The following is an 8,413-nucleotide window of genomic DNA, read 5'->3' as shown; positions in this document are numbered from 1 at the left end:
TCCATCAGCAAAACCATGCAGCACCAGAAGTCACATTAATGGTAAGAAGTACTTTATTCATCATTGGTTAGCACATAATAACGTTATTAAAAATAGTTCAGAGACTTATTGTACTTTAAAAGTGTTGTTCTTACATAAAATGCACATATTTACTTGTATTCAGTGTTAAACATATTTTATGGCTCTCATGAAACTACATTTTAAAAAATGTGGTGTTTATTGCTCTCATGGCCAAAAATGTTGCAGACCTCTGATATAGAGGGTTTTTATTGTCAATAATGGTTAACTCAGTGTGAGAGAAAGGCATAGGAGATAGTGGTAAAAATATATGTATGAAATGTGAGAAGAGAAAAGTAAAAGAGAGCTATCCGGAAGTCGTCTGAAGGATAAATCAAGAATTTCAACTGAAAAGGTAGAAGGAATGATGATATAGGAGACTTGAGGAGGGATAAAAAGGTATAGAATTATAGCTGTGTTGCATAGGGTAGTGAATCAAATAAGAAGATCTTAATGTATTGGCTTGCTGTAGTAAGGTCTCATTTGAAATTATCTAATATAAAATTTTCGTGTTCCCATTTTGGATAAGTTAATGATTTTGTGAGCTCTTCAAGCTTAGGAACTTTTTTTCCTCTTTGCTTTGAATTTTCATAGCTCAACACAATATTTGGTACATAGAATGTGCTTAATTAATTCTTATTGACTGCTTCATTTTCTCAAGCTCTGTTCAGCAGCAAATGAATAGGAATGAAAAAAGTAGATGGTGGAATAATAAAAGATTTGAGCTTGGCAAGAAACATTTTGCAATAAAATAAGGGGCAAGGGACTCAACTATAGGACAGAGTTGAATTGTTTCATTAAACATAAAGATAGGGAACGGACACTGTAGACAGTGACAACATGATGGTCTGAGAAAAAAGTGAAAGGCTGAGGGATTGGAGATCATGGGGAGTTCAGAGACCATAAGTCAATTAGGAAAGAATCAGTGATAAAAGTAAAATATGATAAAATTATAATTCTCAGAGTTCAATAATATAGAATTAAAATATTGTTGTTGATGATTGCAGGATAAATGGTATGACCATTTCTATATGTAGTTGATCTTGAGTAGAAAAGTAACAGAATAAAAATAAGAACATTGAGGAACTGAGAAATTATATAATGTTTAAAGGAACATAATTATGTCTTTTGCAGGTCTAGTATAAGGGCAAATAGTAATAAAAGGAGAAAGAGTGTGATTTAGGAATTGAACTAATTGACAAAGGAAAGAGAATGTCCTGGGAATGGGTAGAAAAAGTTATAAGAATCTTAAAGGGATGATTAATTTGGAGTAAAGAAACTTAAGTGAAGGAAAGATTATAAGAAAATGATGATAGAGAGAAAATCTGGAAGTAGTGAAATTGAATAGAAAAGAGTATTCTGAATCTCCCAATATGACTGAAGGGTTTGGAGGGACAGTTAATAGTGAAAATGAAAAACAGTAACAGAAATGGTGGCCAAGAATATGACAGCATCCAGAAAGTAGCAAGTCTTAGTGAGCGTTAGAAGATGGAGGGAAAAGAAAAGGAAAAAAAAATATCTAAAATGAAATAAGTAGTTGAGATACCATAAAAGGGTTTGGGAGATATTTGGAAAGAAACTTTTGGGAGATAGGGGAAAGGGGGATGAGATAGAAAGCAGGCAATGTGGTACCAGGAACAAAGTTTATATAATGAAAACCAGGAATTCAAAATCACTGGTGTGGAGGAAGATAAAATCAGGTGGGCTTCTGCTAACTTTTAAAGAATGAATCCAGATAGAGCATCACTTGCTACAGCAAGATTAGTTGAGTGAAGTTAAACTTATGGCAACTGGAGATGTTGAATACTATGAGGACCAAGAGACCAGATTCACAAAATGCAGGCTCAGCCAAGGTATGGCTTGTGGAATTCTGTATAAGAAGCAGGAATGGACAATATTTAGTACATAGGGATGGATCTGATCTGGAAAGACCTTGAGAGAGAGGCCACACATTGGTAACTTGCATCTAGAACTGAAACCAAACTCTTTGGGAAGTCTCTGAAGCAAACAATCCAGAGACAAAAGGTTTTGATCTGGTGTTATATGTATCCTCATATAATACCAGATCAAAACTTCATATATATATATTGAATACCAAGTGTATTCAATATACCAAATATATTCATATATATATTTTTTCCATATATATGCCAAATGTATTCAAGGCAATATTAAAAGAGATAGAGGATGTGTGGTATTGTATTAGAAATCATTTAATGTAGAGGTGATTTGGGGACTTATTTTTTAAAAGACACCAATTTGGTTGTAAGGGAATATTATTGTGCTATAACAAAAGATGAACCAAGAGAAGGCAAACTTCTTTGATCCATCACTTATAGCTTCATTGATGTTACTTTTTCTGGGTCTCTATGATTGAACAGACTTGACCTCAATCTGTGTCAGAATCCAATCTTCAGAATATCAGGAATCATGTGGGATAAGAGGCAAGTGTCCTTTTAAATGCCAGGAATCATGTGGGTCTAGTGACAACAAAATGAGTACAGGAAAACCTTGAAAGACTTATATGAACTGGTGCAAAGTGAAGTGAGCAGAATTAGGAGAACAATAATATATATACAGTAACAGAAATATACAATGATCAGCTGTGAAGGACTAAAATATTGCCACCAAAATAAGACTCCAAGATAACCACAATGGACTCATGGTAAAAATGCTATCCATAGCCAGTCATGGGAGATATTGATAAAGCTTCAAATCTGGAGGTTGATGTCTTCTATAAGAAATAGCCAGGAGGCCAATGTTACTGAACCTGAGAGTTCAGGAAAGTTAATAAATTTTAAGCACACTGAAAACATAAGGTGGTAGTAGGTTATGAAGAGCATTTTGTACCAAAAAAGAAAACTTTATATTTAATCTTGGAGGTGATAGGGAGTTAAATACTATGGAGTATTTATTAGAAGAGTGACATAGTCAGACCTGTGCTTTTTTATTGATGCGTTTTGTTTTTAAATCACATATATTTACAGTACACTGTCCCATTACATAAGGTATCTTTTGTAACAAAGAAAAACTACAACTAATAATACATGGACATCACTTGAAAGTGCATGCAATATTTCACATATGTGGTATCCAACTCCAACACCATATTATTTTTTAAAAGAAATCACAAAAAAATCACCAAATTTTTACTAAATTTCCCTCAAACATTCCACTGAGAAAATATAAATAAGTTTAATTAAGTTTGTATAGTGAACCAAATTACATAATTTGTCACGCATTTTATGTGCTTCTATGTGTATGTAGATACATGTATACATATGTCTTATTTGGCACATGAAATCTGTCATGTCTTTGACTCCTGGAATCATAATTAAGTTTTATATTCAGAATAGTTTTTAATTCTTTTGAAGATTTTTTTCTCTATGGTGTTGTTATTGTTTACATTTTCTCCTGATTCTGTGCATTTCATTCTTCATTGTTTTATAAAATCATTAAAATTGTTCATTTTTTAATATTGATATTTTAGTATAAGTCAAATTTACTATAAGTAATATATTGTTCCTGTTGTTCTGCTCCCTTTGCTTTAATTCCCACAAATCTTTTCATGTTTTTCTTAATTACCCTCACTTTTTTCCTCACTTTTTTATAATACAGTGGTTGTCAATCACCTTAACAAAACTTATTCAACTATTCTTCAATTATGGCTATCCCTTAGTTGTAGGGTTGTGTTTTTTTTTTTTGTTTGTTTGTTTTTTTTTTTTGCACTATCACAAAAAAGCTGCCATGAATATTTTTGGACAAAAAAAGAAATTTTCCTTTTTCTTTAATTTCTTTTTGTTATGCCTACCTGTGGTATATGGGAACAAAAGGGCATTCATTGTTTACTGGGGTGTGATCACTGAAAATGCTACAGTTTTTTTGAATCACAAATGAGAGCTGGGTAGCAAGTGGGACACCAAAGGAGGAAAGCAGTCATGAAAAGTGTTTAGCTAGCCATCACACATCAAAGGTTCTAGTCTTCTCTGTACATCCTGACTCACCAGGCAAGCTAAACTAGGTCAGCTGTAATTGCCTCAAACCCATCAGTGAGTTAAGGAGATATCTATTCCAGGCATGCAAAGACTTCCCCTGGTAGAAGGGGTAGATAAGAACATTGTTCCAATGGTCATCAAGGCAGTGGAAGCAGATACTATGGATTACTTAAAGCTTAGTTAGACATCAAAGAAGCCAAGGTTATCCAATGCATCCAGAGTCATCAGCAGTCCTTTTTACTTTTTGTCTTGCCACTCAACTATGATGACTCTGGGAGAGAGAGTGGTTGATGAGTTTATGCAAAGCTACCTCACTTAAATCCAATTTATATAATACCATTTTGGTCCTTTTCAAGAACAAAGGATACCAATCAACCAGACACTGTTTAATAAATTTTTGCACATAATTTGAGAGGTTTTGATAATTGATATTGGAGTTAACATATTGAGTTTTGGAGTATATTCATATTTAGTGTGGCCAGACCAATGCATAAGAAAGATCATTTTGATAACTGAATGGAAAATGAATGGACTTGAGTCCATGAGTGACTTGAGGCAGGCAGACAGACCAAAAAGTATTACAATAGTCTAAAAATGAAGTGATAAGGCCATGCATTGGGATAGTTGTTACAGTGTCAGAGGAAAGAAGGAAACATATAAAATAGAGGTTTTGAAGATGCAATCTATAGGAATTGACAACTCATTTCATATTGTCAATTCTTAAGTTTCTATAATTAGTAAATTATAGGACTCAATCTATAATCTTGTGAATTCCAACATTCTTTGGCTATTTAATGCTTCCTCTTTAAATTATCACAGAACCAAGCAACTTTTAACCTATTTAGGATTTCAACCCTATTATATGAATAGCCTCCCTGAAGTCATATCTTATTTTAGCAGTTTATATAAAATCTATGTTTGCTTTTGGATTGAATTTCCAGTTCCCTCTTAATTTTTAATTTATCTATTTATAACTTTGTCAGCCTCATGACTTTCCCTTCCTTCTGTGAAAATTTAACTTTTTGTGGATGGGATTCTTCTTCAGGAAAGAGTGGAATTAGAACAGGTTTTGAAGGGAAAAAAACCTTATTATGAGTATGACTGGCCAAGTCTTAAATCTTCCAAGTCTCATTTTCTCTAAATGTTAAATTGTGATAATAATATTTATACTATGCACAATATGCAATATGTGAAAATGATTTAATGTTACATAACTATAACTAATTTTAATGATTAAATATTAATAAAATATAATTTAAAACTCTATCAAAGGCCAAATCATCATCTTTGTCATGGAAGAAAATCAGACATTGGCAAAGGAAGAGAAAGTCACTTAGCATGATATTTAGGGGAGACTCTATGTACTTTGAAATCACTATGGTTTATTTGAAGGTGGAGCAAGAACAATAAAATCTTAGGTAGTTCATTAGCAATCCATTTATTGTTATGAAATTACATTTATAACTCTTAGATATAAATGACGTGACCCAAAGAACCATAATGTTGTGCATGCCCTTTGTCTCAACAATACCACTATTAGGAGCCTTTTAACTGAAAAAAAAATAAGAAAGGAAAAAAATTAAGGTCTTTAAATGTGTACTACCTCTTTTCCCATTCTGTTTATCTCAAACCTCCTTAAGCTCATTTTTCACTCTCTTCTCTCCCTTTTTCTTAACAAATTGTGACATTTCTTCTTACCAAGATAAAATTATCTCAAGGTATCTTTTCCTGTCTTCTGCAGCATATTTCATATTCAATGATTTGCCTTATACTTTAAATCTTCAAACTCTCCTTCCTTCATTTCAATGGTTTCTTTTTGAGATTACCTTTAATTTATCCAGAATGCATCTTATTAGTGTAGAGTTGTTTGAATGTTGTCTCCCCATTATATTCAAAGCTCCTTGAGAGCAAATAATTTTGTCGTCTTCATTTGCATCCCTATAACTTGGAACAGAGAGGCACATAGTAAGCATGTAGTAATACTACTAATTTTATATTAATACTACTACTATTAATAGTGCTAACATACTAAAAATATATATAATTGACCATATCAAAAACCAAACCAACAGAAATCATGTGATTATCTCAATAGATGCAGAAAAAGCCTTTGACAAAATACAACACTCATTCCTAGTGAAAACAATAGAAAGTATAGGAATATCAGATGGACCTTTCCTAAAAATAATAAACAATATATTTTGAAGCCATCCGCAAGCATCATCTGCAATAGGAATAAGTTAGAAGCTTTCCCAATAAGATCAAGAGTGAAGCAACAATGCCCATTATCACCTCTATTATTTAACATTGTAGTAGAAAACCTAGCAGTAACAATTAGAAAAGAAAAAGAAATTAAAGGGATTAAAGTAGGTAAGGAAGAGATCAAGCTATCACTCTTTGCAGATAATATGATGGTCTACCTAAAAAATTCCAGAGAATCAACTAAAAACCTAGTGGAAAAAATCAACAACTTTGTAAAGTTGCAGGATACAAAATAAATGCACACAAATCATCAGCATTTCTATATATTTCCAACACAACTCAAAAAGCAAGAGGTAAAAAGAGAAATTCCATTTAAAATCACCCTAGACAATATAAAATACTTAGGATTCTATTTACTAAGACAAACACAAGAATTAAATAGACACAACTACAAAACATTTTCCACAAAATTAAAACCAAATCTAAGTAACTGGAAAAAAAACATTAATTGCTCATGAATAGGATGAGCTAATATAATAAAAATGACAATCCTACCCAAATTAATTTACTTATTTAGTGCCATACCTATCAATCTACCAAGAAACTTTTTCACTGAATTAGAAAAAATATATATCAAAGTTCATTTGAAAGAACAAACAATCAGGAATATCAAGAGAATTTTTTTTAAAAAATGAGAGGGATGGGGGGGCTAACAGTATAAGATTTTAAACTGTACTATAAAGCAGTGATCATCAAAACAATATGGTACTGGCTAAGAGACAAAAGGGAGGATCAATGGAATAGAATTGGGGTTAATTTCTCAGGAAAATAGTGTATGATAAATCAAAATATCCCAACTTTCAGGACAAAAATTCAGTTTTTGAGAAAAATGCTGGGAAAATTGGAAAACAGTATAGGAGAGATTAGGTTTAAATCAACATCTCACACCCAATACCAAGTCAAGATAAATTCAAAATGGGTAAATGACTTAAATATAAATGAGGAAATTATAAGTAAACTGGATGAACATAGAATAGTATATCTGTCATACCTATGGGAAAGGAAAGAATTTAAGACCAAGCCAGAGATAGAGAATATTACAAAAGATAAAATGAATAATGTTGATGACATTAAATTTAAAAGGTTTTGTACAAAGAAAACCAATGCAACTAAAATTGGAAGAGAAGCAACAAAATGGGGTGGGGGAATATTTATAACAAAAACCTCTGATAAAGGTCTAATTCCTCAAATTTATAAGGAGCTAAGTCAATTGTACAAAAAAAATTCCAAGCCATTCTTCAATTGCGAAATTGGCAAGGGACATGAATAGGCAGTTTTCAGATAAAGAAATGAAACTATCAATAAGCACATGAGAAGGTGTTCTAAATCTCTCATAACTAGAGAAATGCAAATCAAAACAACTCTGAGGTACCACCTCACACCTAGCAGGTTGGCAAATATGACAGCAAAGGAAAGTAACAAATGTTGGAAGAGATGTGGAAAAAATGGGACATGAATGCATTGTTGCTGGAGTTGTGAATTGATCCAACCATTCTGGAAGGCAATTTGGAATTATGCCCAAAGGGCTTTAAAAGAATGCCTGCCCTTTGATCTAGCCATACCACTGCTAGACTTGTTGAGATAATAGGGGAAATGTGTACAAAATATTCATAGCCACGCTCTTTGTGGTAGTAAAAGACTGGAAAATGAAGAGGTGTCCATCAATTGGTGAATGGCTGAACAGACTGTTTTATCTAATGGATATAGCAGTAGGTTTCAAATTAAAATAAGTATAGAAAATTAATAAAAACTTATTCAAATTTTATTTTGCATTATAATTTACTCTAAGACTCAAATATGTAAGTACAGCAGAAACAGCAGATTTAGAGCATATACTGGGTGCTTTTTATGATCTCAATAATTATTTTAATGTCTCTATATTCTTGGCTATATGGCCAATCGCCATGCATTTTTTATTTTTCCATATGTCATGGGTTCGACATGACAGATATATATTATTGGCAAAAATAACAAAAGTTTTATGCAGAAGAAACATGGAAATTTCTAAGAAAGAAAAGTAGCTACATTTTGATTGAGAGCCAAGTGGTAGATTATCCAATTACTGTAATTAGGACTAAATTGCTCAGCTCTGCTGATTC

Source organism: Gracilinanus agilis, chromosome 1 (assembly GCF_016433145.1).
Source record: "Gracilinanus agilis isolate LMUSP501 chromosome 1, AgileGrace, whole genome shotgun sequence".
Classification (NCBI taxonomy): Eukaryota; Metazoa; Chordata; class Mammalia; order Didelphimorphia; family Didelphidae; genus Gracilinanus; species Gracilinanus agilis.
Note: the sequence above shows the minus strand (reverse complement) of the source record.